The sequence below is a fragment of the Chrysemys picta genome, chromosome 1 (genome assembly GCF_011386835.1).
Source record: "Chrysemys picta bellii isolate R12L10 chromosome 1, ASM1138683v2, whole genome shotgun sequence".
NCBI lineage: Eukaryota > Metazoa > Chordata > Testudines > Emydidae > Chrysemys > Chrysemys picta.
Window position 1 is genome coordinate 218,362,250 of NC_088791.1, and position 17,852 is coordinate 218,380,101.

The 17,852-nt window shown below is 46.6% G+C and overlaps 1 pseudogene; it reads right to left on the reverse strand.

Annotated features, from left to right (window-relative positions):
• Nucleotides 1–342: 342 nt before the first annotated feature.
• LOC135983953 (olfactory receptor 51L1-like) lies at nt 343–1,089 on the reverse strand (annotated as a pseudogene).
• Nucleotides 1,090–17,852: the final 16,763 nt, after the last annotated feature.

Consider the following 17,852-nt stretch of genomic DNA (forward strand, 5'->3'; position numbering starts at 1 on the left):
CTAGGTTCTGTCCCCAACTTGGAAGCTCATTTATGATACAAGCTTGGCAGCTGGGGTGGGGTAGGCTGGGGTGATATCTAAGAAAACCACATTTGGGCCTTAGGTTTATGCTCTGGAGTGGGGAAGGGAAGATGCCAGGAACCTAGCTGTGTCCTAACAAACTCCCCCCAGTAACAGCCAATCTGCTGGGACAGCCCTGCAGAATTCCCTGGATCTCTGTGGGGCACGAGGCAGCTGATCCAGGGAGCCACGCCCCACTAGAAGGGGGTTGCTGATTGGACTCTTCTCCGATGAATAATTCCCAGAATCCTCCGACGGATCTGCTTGGTTTTCAAGCTGTCGATGATGGGGTTCAGGACGCGGTGGGGAAGAGGGGCACTAGCAGGTAGGCATCGGCCAGGAGCGTGTGCGTGAGGTGGGACAGGTGCCTCCCAAACCTGTGTAGGACGGACAACCCAATGAGTGGACTGTAGATGGTGCAGCAGGTGTGAGAGATGCAGGTGCTGAATACCCTGACGTGCTCTTCCCAGGAGGCAGTGCTCAGGATGGCCTTCAGGATCATGACATATGATGGGTGGATGGACAAGGAATCCAATCCCTTGGTTAGTACCATGGCAGTCAGACCGTACAAGTTGACCTGTTGACCTGTTTTGTCCCCATGGGCCAACGTCCGCACATCCGAGTGCAGGCAGAAGGGAAGCCTTTTAATGAGGAAGACAACTGGCAGCATCACACAGACTGCCCGCAATAGAATCGCTGCCCCTGCCTTTTGCTCCTGGCATTTGTCAAGACGGAGGCATATCTCGGAGGGTTGCATATGGCCACAAAGCAGTCAAACGCCATGGCGACCCAGGACCCCAGACTCCGCGGTGGAGAAGGCTGGATGAAGTACATCTGGGTAACGCAGGCATTGAATTGGATGGAGCTGGAATCCAACCAGAAGATGCTCAGCATGGTGGGCAAGACAGATAAGCCCACGTCTGCCAATGCCAGCGTCGAAAGGAAATAGAACATTGGGATGAGGAGACTGTGGTCCAGCCATATGACAGAGAGCATGATGTAGTTCACTGAGCACAGAGGGAAAGCCATCCAATAATAGACATGCTGCAGCCCTGGAATTCCTGTGAGGATTCAGGCCAAGTGGCTGAAGCCAGTCTGACTCATCGCTGATGTCTCATGCATTCAGTGTCCTCTGTAGGTCCAAACAACAACTGTAATAACAGCAGCATTATCCATTTGTAGGTCATCTACCAAAATACTACACTAAAAGAACATTATTAAGGTTACAAAGTCAAGCACTTAAAAGTTAGGGCATGACAGAATTAAGACTGCCTGCCAGCCCTCTTTGTGTGTATCCCTCATGAGACAGTTTGTTATTACAGGCCACGTAGAATTTAGCCACAGGACCTCTGCCTCATTCAGTGCATAGCATGGACCGTGCTCGCTTCATGAGCAGCTATTCAAACTCTGATTGCTGTTCCTTGATCCGGGTGTGGCCTCTGGCTTTATTCAAACCCTGTACTGAAGACAGAGGAATTAATTTGTTTTCCAATTATTATGTCCATTGTAGAGATTGGGGAAATGAGGCACAGGGAGATCAAGGTAAAAAGTGTCCCCTACTTCAGCATGGCCAAGCTGAGACGCCAGGACTGGAATCTTCAGAGTACTTAGCGTTAGGCAGCGCTTCGTATGTTCAAAACACAGTCCCCAGTGGCACCAGTGAGTGTTCAGTGCCTCTGCACCCAGGATATGAGGATCACACAATTAGTGACACGTTTGGTTTAAGTGACTTGCCCAGTATCACACAGTCAGTCTGTGGCAGAGGCAGGGATCCGATCCAATTCTCCAGGGCAGCACTCAATAGCCTTCACCCTGAGACCATCCTCTCTCTTCCAGTGTACGTTGCTCTCACAAACTGTGCCTCACCCTGATTGACGTTTACCCAGATCACCAAAAATAAACATGGATTCTCCCAGTTCTGCCCTCAGATGCGGTTGTGAGACTCCTTTTGGGGATAGCGAAGTTGCCCCAGTCAAAGTCAAAGCAGAATTTGGTCAAACGGGAGTGGCACTAGGTAACTGGCAATGCCCAGATGCTATGGGGATGGGTGCCAGACAGAAAGAAAGGAAGGAAGGAAAAAAGAAAAAAAAAAAGAATGGTCAGAAGACAAAATGCAGTTAAACCAGAGAGAACTTACTACTGCAGGATCAGAAATAATGTGATTATTTTTGTATCTGGATGGATTTTTTATTTGGAACAAAGTTATATAAAATGTTTTAGTAGCTCTGTCATCTCCCTTCAAAGCCCGCAAGCCCATTCCCCAAACCTACACTGATGGGAGGAAAAACGGAGTTGTGTTTCTAAATTGCCAATAAAAGATCAAAGGGAAGGAAAAAATTCGGAATCGCGGCCATCAGCAAACACTGCGGCGTTGTCATGACAGTCTGAAATGTCAGCAATAAAAATGACAGCGGCAGAGTCAGTTTAACATGAGAAGAGCCTGTCATATTTTTATGCAGCGCAAGGAGTGGGGATCACTTCTTATGTACATTTACAGGACAACAGATGCTAAATAGGGTTGATGTCCAGAGGCAAAATCCAAACCGACCTGGGAATGCTATAAATGTGGTTAATGCAGATAGGCTCCAAAGCATCTTTGTCAATCTCCCAGTGTCTGCTCAGTCGGTTCGGCCAGCTGGCAAAGTGGAACACTTCCCCACTCTTTCCAGGGCAGGAGAGCTCAGATTAACATGAGCTAGCACAAATTGTACTTCACTGGGGGTTTCCATACGTCCACAGAGCCACATTCTCAGCTCCCTTTGTTCAGTTTGTGAGTCAAGTGTGCTTTGCCTGGGTGGTTAGAAAGTCAAAACCGAGTAAGAATGTCAAGATGTGGCTGGAGCAGACAGTGGCAAATGCCTTTTGGCTGTGAACCTACTGCATGACATGAAAGGTTATGAGGTGTAGGGAAGAGCTTGCTTTGTCCTCACCCACAACTATTTCACATTTGGGGACAATATATACCTTCAAGTCAGTGGCACTGCTATGGGTACCCGCATGGCCCCACAGTATGCCAACATTTTTATGGTTGACTTAGAACAATGCTTCCTTAGCTCTTGTCCCCGAACGCCCCTACTCTACTTGCGCTACATTGATGACATCTTCATCATCTGGACCCATGGAAAAGAAGCCCTTGAGGAATTCCACCATGATTTCAATAATTTCCATCCCACCATCAACCTCAGCCTAGATCAATCCACACAAGCGGTCCATTTCCTGGACACTACTGTGCTAATAAGCGATGGTCACATAAATACCACCCTATACCAGAAACCTACTGACCGCTACACTTACCTACATGCCTCCAGCTTCCATCCAGGACACACCACACGATCCATTGTCTACAGCCAAGCTCTAAGATATAACCGCATTTGCTCCAATCCCTCGGATAGAGACAAGCACCTACAAGATCTCTATCAAGCATTCTTAAAAAACTACAATACCCACCTGCTGAAGTGAAAAAACAGATTGACAGAGCCAGACGAGTACCCAGAAGTCACCTCCTACAAGACAGGCCCAACAAAGAAAATAACAGAACACCACTAGCTGTCACCTTCAGCCCCCAACTAAAACCTCTCCAGCGCATCATCAGAGATGTACAACCTATCCTGAAAGATGATCCTTTACTCTCACAGATCTTAGGAGACAGACCTGTCCTCACTTACAGACAACCCCCCAACCTAAAGCAAATACTCACTAGCAACCACACATCACTGAACAGAAACATTGACCCAGGAACCTATCCTTGTAACAAAGCCCGATGCCAACTCTGTCCACATATCTATTCAAGTGACATCATCATAGGACCTAATCACATCAGCCATACCATCAGGGGCTCGTTCACCTGCACATCTACCAATGTGATATATGCCATCATGTGCCAGCAATGCCCCTCTGCCATGTACATTGGCCAAACCAGACAGTCTCTACGCAAAAGAATTAATGGACACAAATCTGACATCAGGAATCATAATACTCAAAAACCAGTGGGAGAACACTTTAACCTGTCTGGCCATTCAATGACAGAGCTGCGGGTGGCTATCTTACAACAGAAAAACTTCAAAAACAGACTCCAACGAGAGACTGCTGAGCTGGAATTGATATGCAAACTAGATATAATCAACTCAGGATTGAATAAGGACTGGGAATGGCTGAGCCATTACAAACATTGAATCTATCTCCCCTTGTAAGTATTCTCACACTTCTTATCAAACTGTCTGTACTGGGCTATCTTGATTATCACTTCAGAAGTTTTTTTCTCTTACTTAATTGTCCTCTCAGAGTTGGTAAGACAACTCCCACCTGTTCATGCTCTCTGTATGTGTGTATATATATCTCCTCAATATATGTTCCACTCTATATGCATCCGAAGAAGTGGGCTGTAGCCCACGAAAGCTTATGCTCTAATAAATTTGTTAGTCTCTAAGGTGCCACAAGTACTCCTGTTCTTTTTGCAGATACAGACTAACACGGCTGCTACTCTGAAATAGTAACAGAGAGTTCTGTGGCACCTTTAAGACTAACAGATGTATTGGAGCATAAGCTTTCATGGCTGAATGCCCACTTGGTCGGATGGGCATTCACCCACGAAAGCTTATGCTCCAATACATCTGTTACTCTTAAAGGTGCCACAGGACTCTCTGTTGCTTTTTACAGATCCAGACTAACACGGCTACCCCTCTGATACTTGTTTCAATAGTATGTCTGTCCAAAGCTTGCAAATCGCTCAGTAACAAAGCAGAACAGTTTAAAGTGCTGTCGCCACGATGGGATTAATCAAAGTGACAAACGCTGCCCAGAGCCCTTCTAGCACCATGAGCGACAATTCCCATGGGATCATTTGAACACAGGCTTCCCCGAACAAGCCAACATGGATTTTCAGTGACACTAAGAAAAAGCTCTGACTGCAATTGACGTGACTGGAGTCAGAGAGAGGAGAACTTTGGTAACCGACAAGAGAGACTGTTCGTAACTTTCAAACAGGAGGAAACAGAACCATTGTGAAATCAGTATCATTAGTGATTGTGTATATGTGCCATACATATCATTGGATATAGGAACAATGAGCTTATTGATCAGACCCCGGGGAGTTTTTTCAGCCCAAACCTATATATATATAGGAACAAAATGAATATTTGGTGAAATTGACTTTCTGTCTCAGCACTTTTCTGACAGGTCATCTCACTTCTGCAGCAAACACGTCTCACTTTGAACCAGTCCCTTTAATACATTACCCGTACAGTAGGTGGGACGTGGGACTTCCTATCTATTTCGTTGCACTGTACATGGCAAAGCCAGCACTTACCCCAAATCACAGCAGAGGAGACGAGCCAGATGCCTCATGAAAGAAGAGGCACAAAAGAAGACCCCAGACACAAGCAATCTGCCTGAATCTCATCCTGGCCAGAAGGAATGCATGGAGAGCCTTGATTATAGCACAGCCATATCAAACCCAATGGGTTCATTTCACCAGCAGGGGATCTCAGCTTGAGGTCACAGTTTCTCAGTGGAAACCTGTCCAAGACTGGGAACACGAGGGCTGGGTAGTGGATTGCACCCTGGTGGGGAACAAATATTTGATAAGGGGCTCTTCAATCGAGCAGACAAAGTGGAATTAATTCAGGAAAGGTTTATGGATACAGGAGGTCAGACACCAAATGATCACAATGATACCTTCTGGCCTTAGAGTCTATGAATCTATGAAAATCTCTCTATAGACTGGAGAGATGTAGATGGGTCCCAAATATGGTGATTCGGGGGCAATTCAGACTTGGGTCTCTTAGAAATGGGAAAAATGGGAAAAATTCTGGATTTGGTTCTGGAAAGAGGTAGCGTTAGAGGAGGAATCCAAGGCCGATTCAAAGGTGTGTCTCAGGATGGTGTCCCCACCAGGGCAGGAGCAGTCATCACACCCAATGCAAGAGGAAGATGCTTCGTTTGGGGGAAGGGGGAGCTGTATAGCGTTGGGGATTCATGGATTAAAGATCCATCCTTAGGGAACACTGAACCACTGCTCTCTAACTCTTGATGTCTGGAGGCTCCTCACTGACATAGGAAGAAGTTTGATGCTGACATTAACCTCAGTGGCTTCTGGAGAGCTTAAATTGTGATGTCCTGGTCAGCCATTGCCAAGGCAAGATATTGCACAGGCACTAGGGGGCTGTTTCCTGGTAGGGGACAGGGTCCCCCACGTCCAAGGTGTTGCCTGGGAGATAGTGCATTTCCTTTGCCTCCCCCTGGAAATTTAATCCTTTCTTCTAGGGAAGTCCTAGACTATTTTTTTGGTGGGATAAGGGACATTGCACCATCTGCAGGTGAAATTCTGTCCTTGGTCAAATTTCTGGCCGTTTTAAGGCCAGAGGAACCAGTGGACTAGCCTGACCTCCTGCATAATATGATGAAGTGGGGTTTTCCCCCTTGTTATGTTGCATGTGAGTCTTACTGTCTTGTATGAATACTGCGTGTACCTCAGTTTCCCTATGTACTGCACCAATGCCTAGGTGGTGGGAATATGACTGCCCCCACCGCACCCCTTCTCCCCATGTTAATGGGTAGATAGTAGACAGAGATATTTGAAGAAAGGTGACTGAGGGGAGACACAAACACTTTCGGCAGGCACACTGGGCTATTGCTAAGTGATCAGAGATCAGTAATTCTCATCAGTAACTATCATCATACTGTGCAGCACCTTTCATTGAAGGATCTTCAAAACACCTAGCAAAGGAAAGTGGCTATGAACATATACCCATTATACTGAGAGGTAAACTGAGGCAAAGGGAGATGTGACTTGGTGAAGGTCACACAGAGAATGACAGACAGAACCTAGGAGTCCTGACTTCTCTGCTGTAACCACGGTCTCTCCATTAGTAACAAGAAGGAAATGGATTCATGGTGTAGCAGGGATTGTTCATTAGGTGGGTGTAATGGACTTGCCCAGGATGCAACCTGGAACGGGGGTACCGCTGAGCCCTCTGGCATACCAACCTGGGCTCCCTCTCACACTGTGACAAGCAGCAATCCTCTCTGGGTTCTGCACTTCCACAGCCAGACACAGCCAGGGACGCACCCAGCTGCAGTTACATGAATGCTTTCACTAGGGAATCATGAACCAACAATAGAGAGGCTCCAGCCAATTCCCCCCCATCCCAGCTCCCCAGCCTAGGACCCCAGAGCTGTACCGTCTTACCCTGGTCAGAAGCCCAGCGAGGGTAAGTTTATTCCCCAATCTGCCCCCACCCCCTCAGTGTGGAGAGGACAATGCACCAGCCCCTGGTCCTGAGCAGGTTTCCCTTTTGCATTTCAAACAGAACGAGGTTTCCAGTCCAATGCCTGGTGGACAAGTGTCCGCGTCACAAAACCGACATGGATGGAACTAAGAGCTCTCTCCTCTGTGAGGTTGTGTCGTCAGGTCAGAGAGCAGGGTCGCACGTGAGAGCCACTGAGAACTCGAGCTGCCTGTCAGCCCGGAAACTTTCTCCACCACTGAATTCACTAAGACCTCTAGTCCTGTAATGATTTTTGTGTTGGTTGGTTGGTTTTTAATTTCTGGGGCTGGGCACAGCCCGAGCACGCAGTACTGCAGGCCAGACCCTCAGCTGACCCCGGCTTTGGTGCTGACGCGGTATCAAAACCTCTGCAGAAGAGAAGAGAATTCATAGAGTTCAAGGTCAGAAAGGACCCCTGTGATCATCTGCTCTGACCTCCGGCATGACACACGCCAGAGAACTTCCCCCATTCCATGCCCGCTGCGGGTCTTGTAGCCCTGGATCTCACACTGCAGTGCTCTTGCTAGCTAAGTCATTTCTCATGGGACGACTAGGCAAGAAAGAATAGGACTATTGGTCTGGACACAGCAGTGTCAAATGCCTTATGTCTAATCTTGGCAGGATTAGATTCTCAGTCAACGTTGATTTCACCACACACACAAACCGACAAGAAATATTCCCATTGATGATTCTAGACATTTACAGCTAGGCAAAGTAAGACAAATGCTACTTGAGAACATATTAGGGTTTCAGTTAAGGATATTGACTGGGTATATTTTGACCTGTGATGGTGACAATTTGATGTTTAACAGCTATAAAGCTTTCATTTTTGGAACCTCAATGTCTGCCATTAAATAATTGTCTGATCCCCGCCATTGCCTGGCACCCTCCCCGCCCCCCCATAATTTCCTGCAAGTGTGAACATTTAAATAGATAAAAATGGGAAAAAAATGCTCTAAAATAAACATCAATATTATCCATCAAAATTATATTAAAAAAATCGAATTCTCTCCCGCTTTCTGGGAAAAAAATCAGTGTCTTTAGCTGAAAAGTATAAGCAGAAGCAGTTGTGTGGGTGTTTGAATGACTGCTGATCCAGCCGGAGAAGATCTGATGTAGGGTGGGATTTCTTGGACACACGGAGAAAATCCACATCACCCTGGGGTGTGGAATATTTTCCCTGCTAACGTGTCACTTCCATCGCCTTTCCTTCCCGGCAGAGCTGGGGGAGTGGTAGATAATCGTTAGCCAAATATGATGTTGGAAAACAATAGTGGATAAGTTATTCAACGGCTACATTTGCAAATTATTCAGCGAGCTCAGTAAGCCGGGTGGATAATGGAGAGAAAAAATGATGGAGGTAATGATCTAAAAAGATCAGAAGACGTGCTGAAGGCATGAACTGAGGAGTGTCGTCTGGCCAGCGCGTCTGTGGGTTTGTCCGCATTAGAAATGGAGCTGTATTTAACAGCCATTGTCCAGGTAGCTGCTGGTCTGAACAGAGCCAGCCCCTGCATAGAGACAATCTCCCTCTGGAAGAGGCCAATCATGTTGTCCGCACAGGGAGTAGAATTTGGTTTACTTTGTAGGGTACTGGTTCTTAACAAGAACCCAGGGCCAGGTTTTTTTAAGGTATTTAGGTTCCTAACTCTGATTTCAATGGGAGTTAGGCACCTAAATATCTTTAAAAACCTGACCATGGTCTATGTATAGCACTTGGCATCCACAGGTCTCAAAGTGCTTTACCAAGGGGGACCAGGGCCATCAGCCCCCTTTTAACAACAGAGAGACTAAGAGGTAATCAAGAATAAGCCCCCTCCAGGCCCCTAAATCCCATTGGCACAGAGCTTGGGCACCTAAATCAGCTAGGTGCGTTTGAAAATGTTACGCTGGGTGTATAGGTGACTGGGCCAAGACAACACAGAAAGTCAGTAGCAGAGCCTAGACCCAGGTCGCTTGACGTCACATGTCTGCTGATGCACAGCTTGTGTAGCGTGTGTGTATGTGTCTGTGAGAGAGAGAGACAGGCAGACAGTGCATGCAGGTACCCCTTCATGGGCTACAAGTCTGCCTGACACAACCTGCCAGGCATTGCCGTTGTCTTTGGCAGGACGCTGTACTCTGGTCAAAGCAGGCAATTTAAAACTCAGCACAGCATTTCTTGTCAGGTTTAGGTCACAACCGTCCACTTTTTCTGGGTACTAGACCTGCATGTGGGGGCATCATTAAATGGAGGCTATTTTTAAGGTACATTCAGGCCCCCAGGGGGGTGGGGTGGGGGCAGAGCTTTGAGGAGAAGGGGCAGTGTGGGGTGAGGGGCTCGGGGAGAAGGGGCAGGATGGAGGCACAGCCTTGGGGAGAAGGGGTGAGGTGAGGGCAGGGGCTCAGGGAGAAGGGGCGGTGTGGGGGCAGGGGATTGGGGAGAAGGAGCGGGATGGGGGCAGGGCCTTGGGGATAAGGGGTTATGTGGGGGCAGGGAATCGGGGAGATGGGGTGGTATGGGGGCAGGGGCTCAGGGAGAAGGGGCAGGGTGGGGGCAGGGCCTCGGGGAAAAGGGGCAGGGCCTTGGGGAGAAGGGGTGGGGTGGGGGCAGAGGTACAGGGAAAAGGGGCGGGGTGGGGGCAGGGACTTGGGGCTCAAGGTGGCCTGGGGACAGGGCCACAGGGAGAAGGGGTTATGTGGGGGCAGGGGCTTGGGGAGAAGTGGTGGGATGGGGTCAGGGGATCGGGTAGAAGGGGCAGTGTGGGGGTAGGGGATTGGGTAAAAGGGGTAGGGTGTGGGCAGGCTCAGATAGAATGACATGGGCCTATATCTTCAAAGGGTGTTAAGCAACTAACCCCCAGTGATAAGATTTAGACCCTGGTCCTTGTGCCAATGGACTGGCAATGTACTTTCCAGCATGGCACATGGCAGGGGGCGGGGCAAACAGTGGTGTGTAGGAGATGGATAAAGAAGGACCAAGGTTCCAGCCAGCTGTTTATTTACTGAGGTCCCCACTTCAGCAAAGTGCCTCGACTTCAGTGGAACTCGAAGAGCTTCAGTTGCTTAGCTGTAGTGAGCCCAGTGTGTGTGTGGGGGGGGGGAGGGGGAGTTGGGGGGTTGGACTGGAAAAATGCACCAGCTTCCTTGGAATATCAAGGCAGGGCAGAGAAGATACAGCCACACAGGGGTCCGTTCTCTAGTACTGTCCAATGAGAACTGGGGCTCCCATGGGCTCCACTTAAGGGGACCTAAGGAGAATGATTCATGGATTCCAAGTCCAGAAGGGACCATCGTGATCATCTAGTTTGACTCTCTGATTCAAAAATCATCAAGTGATGGAGAATCCACCAAGAGCCTGGGTAAATCTCTTAGGGGAGGATTTATTAAAGAGGATACTCTATATCCTAGGCAAGAAAAGAGGATAGACGTTGATGAAGTGCAGGTAGGGACTGAAGGGAAACAGACAAAAGAAAGAGTTTCATTCAATTACATCCCTTGAAGGTGGACATCTAAATATTGACAAAGTTTCTAAGTGCTTGTGTAGTCTAAGTGCTAGAAGTCTAAATACTAAGATGGGTGAACTTGAGTGGCTGATATTAAATGAGGACATTGCTATAACAGGCCTCACAGAAACGTGATGGAACGATGTTTTACTCTAGAGCCTTCACCCCCCCCGCCTCTCAACCCCGAACCCCTCGTCCCCACTCCAGCCACATGAATTTTGTTATGTGAACCAATATGGAGGTCATGTGTCACACATCACCTCCGTATTGGTGCACATAACAAAATTCACTCCACACATGCATGGGAAAAATTAGAGGAAATACGGATTTACACTGGTGTACTTAAATGTATCTGACAGCAGAATTTAGCTTGCAAGTGAATACAAGTATAACTGGGCAGAAGGGAAGAGAATGGAATTGCATATGTATCACTTGGGGTGTAATTTGATCTAGAATTGTAAGGAATGCAGAATTTGGCCTGCAAAAGTGTTCTTACTAATAACGATGCTTGAGCCATTAAGAACCCAGCTTGACTCTGAAGTAGAGTTTGCAAGACTAGCAGTTAGGGTGAACAATCCAACTTTTAATTTGTAAATTAAGCAAGCTTTATCGGACATCACTGAGAGACAACAAACAGAGAATCTCACAATGCCAACTTTAGCCATTTCAGAAATAAACTGCACTTTAATAATCACATACCAGATAAGCAATCTGGAAAAAAATCCACTCCTACATACAGTAAAATGCTGCATCCAGCTCTCCTCACCCCCACACCCTGCCCCCAGACACAACTGTTCACATATAACTTAATCGCGCAAGGGGCCCTTAACTTAACCTCAATGGGAGTTGAGGGAGCTCACTCTTCTGGCAAGTGCTCAGCCCTTTGTACGATTAGGTCTATATTTGGCATCTACACAACTAATAAATAAATGTCATAGTTGCAAAATAGAGGTGGAAAATTTATCACATACGATCAAGGCCCCACGTGTGTCATAGCAAGCTTTACTTAAATTCTGGGATAAGGCCCCTGCATTTAGTGCACTCCAATGTGGCAGACTAGATATTATACAGCTTCTAAAAAATTAAAAACAGAAGGCTTTATTGAATTAAGTATGAAATGCATAATTTTAGTTTCTAATTTCTGCAGGGCAGGGGAAGATCAAAATACTTATTGGCTTCTTCACCATAACAATTTTATTTGTCAACACCACAGCCAATATTGCAATGTTCACTACAGAGGAGTTTCTTTCTCAGAAGCTGGCTGCCTGCCCCTCCTGGCCTATCTCCTTGGCAGGGCCAAATTAACCTTTTGTGGGTCCAGTGCCAAACACATTTGTGGGCCCTCTGGGTAACAATTGTAAAAGATGGGGAGATTGGTCCCCGGAGTGAGGCGGGGTCAGGGGCAAGCACGGCAGGGGGTGATGGACAGGATTCCCCCCTGGGGCAGCACAGAGCCAGTACCTACTTCTCTCTGCTGGAGATGGGTCCTTGGGAGCCAGTTCTCTCTCTCTCCAGCTGAGCTGCGCCCTGCAGCTTCTCCAGGCAGCAGCAGCATCTGTTGTTCCCACCCTCCAGGTGGGGAGTTACTCCTGTAACCGGACTTTTAGCGTCCAATCAGCACTGGTCCACTTTTCAACCAGACTTTCCGGCACCTGGAGTTTCCAGTAAAAAAACAGACACCTGGCACCAGGGGCACCGGAACGGGGGGGAAGCAGGGGGCCATTGCCATTGCCCCCATCATTTTTTTCCTACCTTAAGTATGAGTGATGGGGCAGGGAGAGAAGAGGGCAGAGAGGAGCAAGCGGCAGGTGGGGCCTCGCAGGAAGAGGCAGAACGGGGATGGGAAGGGGTGGAGCAAGGGCAGGGTCTTGGGGGAAGAGGCTGAGCAGAGACTCCGCAAGGTGTGGGGGGCATGGTCCAGGTACCGGTGGCCCTCCCACTTCTAGGGAGTTTCCAGTGCTCCTGCCTGGCAACCAAATGGGCCTGGTGAGATGACACCATTGGCGCCATTGTAAAATCCAGTACTGCTTCCTGATTCCCATACAACAACTTTTGGTAGCTTCTAGTTGCCTCTGTGCTTTCCCCCTCCCCACTCCTCACCCCCTGCCTCTCCTGGTATGGGCTCCTGTCTGTTGAACCACAGAAGGTCCACTAGATGGAGAATATAGTCCCAGAGCAAAGGTACAAGTTCTGGTTCTCAGACCATTTGGCAGCATGTCCCCCTCTCCCCCTATCCTCTCAACCTTGTCTTAGCCCCTATTCTAGCAAGGATTAAGCAGCATCACTACAGACTTAGGGCAGGTCTACACTTAAAACACTGCAGCAGTGCTACTGTAGCACTTCAGTGAAGACGCTACCTATGCCGACAGGAGGGCTTCTCCCACTGATATAGGTACTACTCCACCTCTGTCAGAGGCAGTAACTATGTCAACAGGAGAAGCCCTCCCATCAACGTAGTACTGTCTACACTGGATTTTTCACACCCCTGAGAAACAGTTTATAGTGCAGACCTGGCCTTAATTTAGCCATCACACAAGCCTCCTGTGAGGCTCCAGTTTGACGAATCTTAGCAAGCTGGTGACTCTTATTGCTCAGACTTAGCAAGTTTCAGTGAGGCACTGAAGCAAGAGCTGTTCTACCCCTCTGATACCTGTTCTGAGAAAACAAGTGTCATGTGATCAGAAAACCAATGAAATTCAGAGACTGTTACTGAGAAATGTCCAATAAGAGGAAGAACCATCCTCTGATCTGTCAGGAGGATTCCATTAGTCCAGTGTTTCCCAAACTTGGGACACCGCTTGTGTAGGGAAAGCCCCTGGCGGGCCGGGCCGGTTTGTTTACCTCCCACGTCCGCAGGTCCGTCCGATCACGGCTCCCACTGGCCGCGGTTTGCTGCTACAAGCCAATGGGAGCTGCTGGAAGTGGCGCGGGCCGAGGGACGTACTGGTCGCCGCTTCCAGCAGCTCCCATTGGCCTGGAGCAGCGAACTGCAGCCAGTGGGAGCTGCGATCAGCCAGACCTGCGGACGCGACAGGTAAACAAACCGGCCCAGCCCACCAGGAGCTTTTCCTACACAAGCAGCGTCCCAAGTTTGGGAACCACTGCATTAGTCTATCATCATCTCCATCCTAAATGTCTTTGTTTGCATTATTATGTTAATGAATGCCATCAATTACTGATCTGTTTAAAGCTGATGAATGTACAAAATCCTGTTTCCCTGAACACTGTTTGTAAATAAACAAGATAGCACCAAAGAAATCCTGACTCTTTCAATCAATTTCTCCTCCTAATGGAAACAACCCAGCAAGGCCCCAAATATCAGCTAACTGCTCAGGCCAAAAGGGGTAATAGTATATTTTATTTACTGGCTACATTAGCTTGTGGTGGTTATAACTTATTTGGTTAGTGTTATGTTTCATTTGCATTGATTTTTTTAAAATAAGATACAACAATAACCACAGGAGTCAATGAATATTACTGACCGTGCTGACAGGGGCATATTATACTTTTGTAAACCTGACCCGTATCATGTAACTGGGGCTAAGGAATAAAGTTCAGACTCTTACTAACATTCCTGTGTGACAGCTTTATTACTCTAACACACAGTTCCAGCAGTTATTTCAGTACAGGAAAACTGATATTTTCAATACCTCTGTTGGAAAACATTAACTTTTTAACAGTGACCACTCTAATCTTTTACCAGTTTCTATACTTGAAAAGTGGGTCTAATATTTATTTTTGTGAAGTAATTTTGAGTGTACTGATTGCTGCATATATGCAAAGCATTATTTATTATCAGACAAAAGGTGGTTTCAACTGAAGAGGAACTGTCCAACTGAATTTTGATCTCCCAGGAGTCTGCTTCAGTCCCAAAGCCAAAATGTTTCATTTTCTACAAACATTATATTGGAGCACAGCCCACATGAGCACTGGATATAGTGGGAAGTGGGATGAAAGAGAGAGAAGTTATTCCCCTTCATACTGTGCATCTTTCACAAGTAATTGAGAGGAGAATTTTCCTTTCTTCTTTGAGCCTCTTATGTGCTGCTTGGGCTGTCTCATCAATGCCAGAGCGTTACCACCTACAGGCCAGAGTCCTAAATTGCATGAGTGCAGTCCTTCCCTTTACATCTCCCATCCCCCTTTACCTCTTCCCCTTCTTTTTGCCAGTCCTGCTACATTTTCTCAATTTAATTAACTCAGTTTATTAGCATGCTATAAATGTTACTATCCATTTCTCATTCAGTGAGAGATTACTAGACAGCATGTTGCTCTATCTGCTATCTTTTTCCTCTCTCCAAGCTTTTCCTCATGACTATTTAACATGGGAAATCTAGTAGTGTTTCTGATAATTGGAGGGAATATCTTTCTTGCATTTCGGACATTGCTGTAGGAAGTATCCTTTTGTTTTAATTTATCCCGTCATATAGGTTTCAGAGTAGCAGCCGTGTTAGTCTGTATCTGCAGAAAGAACAGGAGTACTTGTGGCACCTTAGAGACTAACAAATTTATTTGAGCCTAAGCTTATGCTCAAATAAATTTGTTAGTCTCTAAGATGCCACAAGTACTCCTGTTCTTTTTATTGATTATATAGTTCCTTCTTTCTGTGTTTACACTGAGATCTACACCTGAAAAGTGCTATATAAGAGTTAGATATTATTATATTACTTTTGGTTTTTTTTCCCACTTTAAGTTTAAGGTTGCCGATTCTGTGTTTGGTAAGTCCTCCTTAGATCTGTGCATTTTACGAATGTGATAATTCTGCACAGGGATCTATAACACTGTAATTTGTTGTTTTTCCATCTGTTCTTCTAAGTGACTTGAACAGTTTTTGGGGTGGTAGTTTATTCCACTGGTATGCACATTTGACATATCAGAGGCACAATCCAGACTAGTGGGGGGCTGTGTCACCCCTGCCCTGCAACCGTGGTGGTCTTACAATGCCTTGCTGTATTAGCTCCCACCCTGGGCCACTCAAACAGCCTTCCAGCATACAAGCCACACCTTGAGTGTCTGTAGCCTACCAGCTGTACCTTGGCTCTCACCAGCCCTTGTAATACTGCAGGGTGACCCCAACACACACACCAATCCCAGATCTTCACCCAGAAATGTCTTGTACTACCCAGCCCTCTCCTAGGCAGAACAAATATATTAAATCCATTATTCCTTTAAGGGAATAATATGCCAGTTTATGACCTTAAATAGTTGCCCAAACACTTCAATTTAAACATACTGGATTAGATAAAACAGTAAAACAAATTCATTAACTACAAACAGATAATTTAAAGGGTGTATAAGTAATAAAGCATAAAAGTCAAAAATGATTACAATAAAACACTAATATTTAAAACCCTTAGTTGCAAAGCAAACTTCCTCACCGCATGCTCCAGCAGATTACTGATCAAACTCTCAGGTTATGACCCCTGCCCTAGGAGTCCAATATCTGGTCCTTTTATCTTCTCAGGTGCAAAGACTGAGGTGGGCAGGGAGAGGGGAGGACTTTCTTGCCCACCTCAGTCTTTGCATCCTTGGGGGGAGGGGTGTTTGTCCCTCCTATTTATAGTTTCAGTCCTCCTCTTAAAAAACATTTCCAACTGAAACCCAGGAGACAAAGAGTCTATGTAGAAGGATAGTACCTGCTGTTTTTTTTCTCACCTGTTTGAACTTCCTTCGTTTTCTCTCCTACTTGATGACTCTGTTTACTGCTTAAATGCAAATTAAGGCAAGCACAAATTCCTTCCTTTGTTTGAAACAGATCTGATTTCTGCCTGGGCAGAGCTGTGGGGTTTGGAACATGTGTTAATAATATCATACAGAGGAACCTTGTAATTTCACATGCAATGTTACCACACATATTTTATCAGGAAAATACTAACTAGCAAATTATGAGTTTTTAAATAATACCTTATGAGACAAACTTTGTACAAAGATTATTACAATAGTGTGTATGGTGTGGATGTAGGGATATATTCCATCACAGAAAATTAGTATAATTAATATCTGGGGAAAATGTTGTATGTGAGTCGATTTGTTTTGTAACTGTGCCTGGAACTTGTAGACATTGTAGTGTTTGAGAACTGTAGATGTATACATTCCTGCTGGGGCTTTGTCTAAACGGAGTAGCTGATTATTAAAACAGGGCCCTAGATTTTTCTTAACTATACTACTGAACAGAGTAAGCAGTACTCCATATAGATCTATATAGTGGCTTCTTTGTATCAGAAAAGAGGGTTTTTTTTGCCAAACTTAAAATTCCTGATAAACGTATGAGGAAGCTCACATCTATGCATTTTAGAGCATGTTCAGTTTGTGTCTCCGTAATATAAATCAAACTGGTTTTGCTTGTGGCAGGCCTCGTCTGAACAACCTTGAGTTTTGGTACTGGCAGGCTGACCTGTAATGCTGACATACACCGTTGCCAACTCTCCCTGCTTAAAACTAGTGCGTCTCACTACCTGTGACAGGTTTCAGAGTAGCAGCCGTGTTAGTCTGTATCCGCAAAAAGAACAGGAGTACTTGTGGCACCTTAGAGACTAACAAATTTATTAGAGCATAAGCTTTCGTGGACTACAGCCCACTTCTTTAATATGCATCCGAAGAAGTGGGCTGTAGCCCACGAAAGCTTATGCTCTAATAAATTTGTTAGTCTCTAAGGTGCCACAAGTACTCCTGTTCTTTTCACTACCTGTGTTGCACCGAGAGCCCCGCCGCCGGGCACAGCAGCGCTTCAGGCTCCTAGCGCTCGGTGTTTTTAAAGAGACGTTTCTCTGTCAGGCCGCGGATAAAAACCTTTATAGGCCAGACCCGAAGCTTGGAAAACCCGGGAGTCAATCAAAGTATCCTCCCCCCCCAGCCCCCGACCCTGTTTAAGGAACCTGATGATTTTTACGCCAATCTCCCGCTCTGTTGGGGGCGGGGCGCTGGCCCATGAGCACGTGGGGGGCGGTGCTGGGGGGGGGCAGCAGCCACTTTGGGCGCTTGGCCTCAGAGCTACACTGGGGCCCCATGAGCGCTGACGTCACTGCTAATGCGCGGGGGGGCG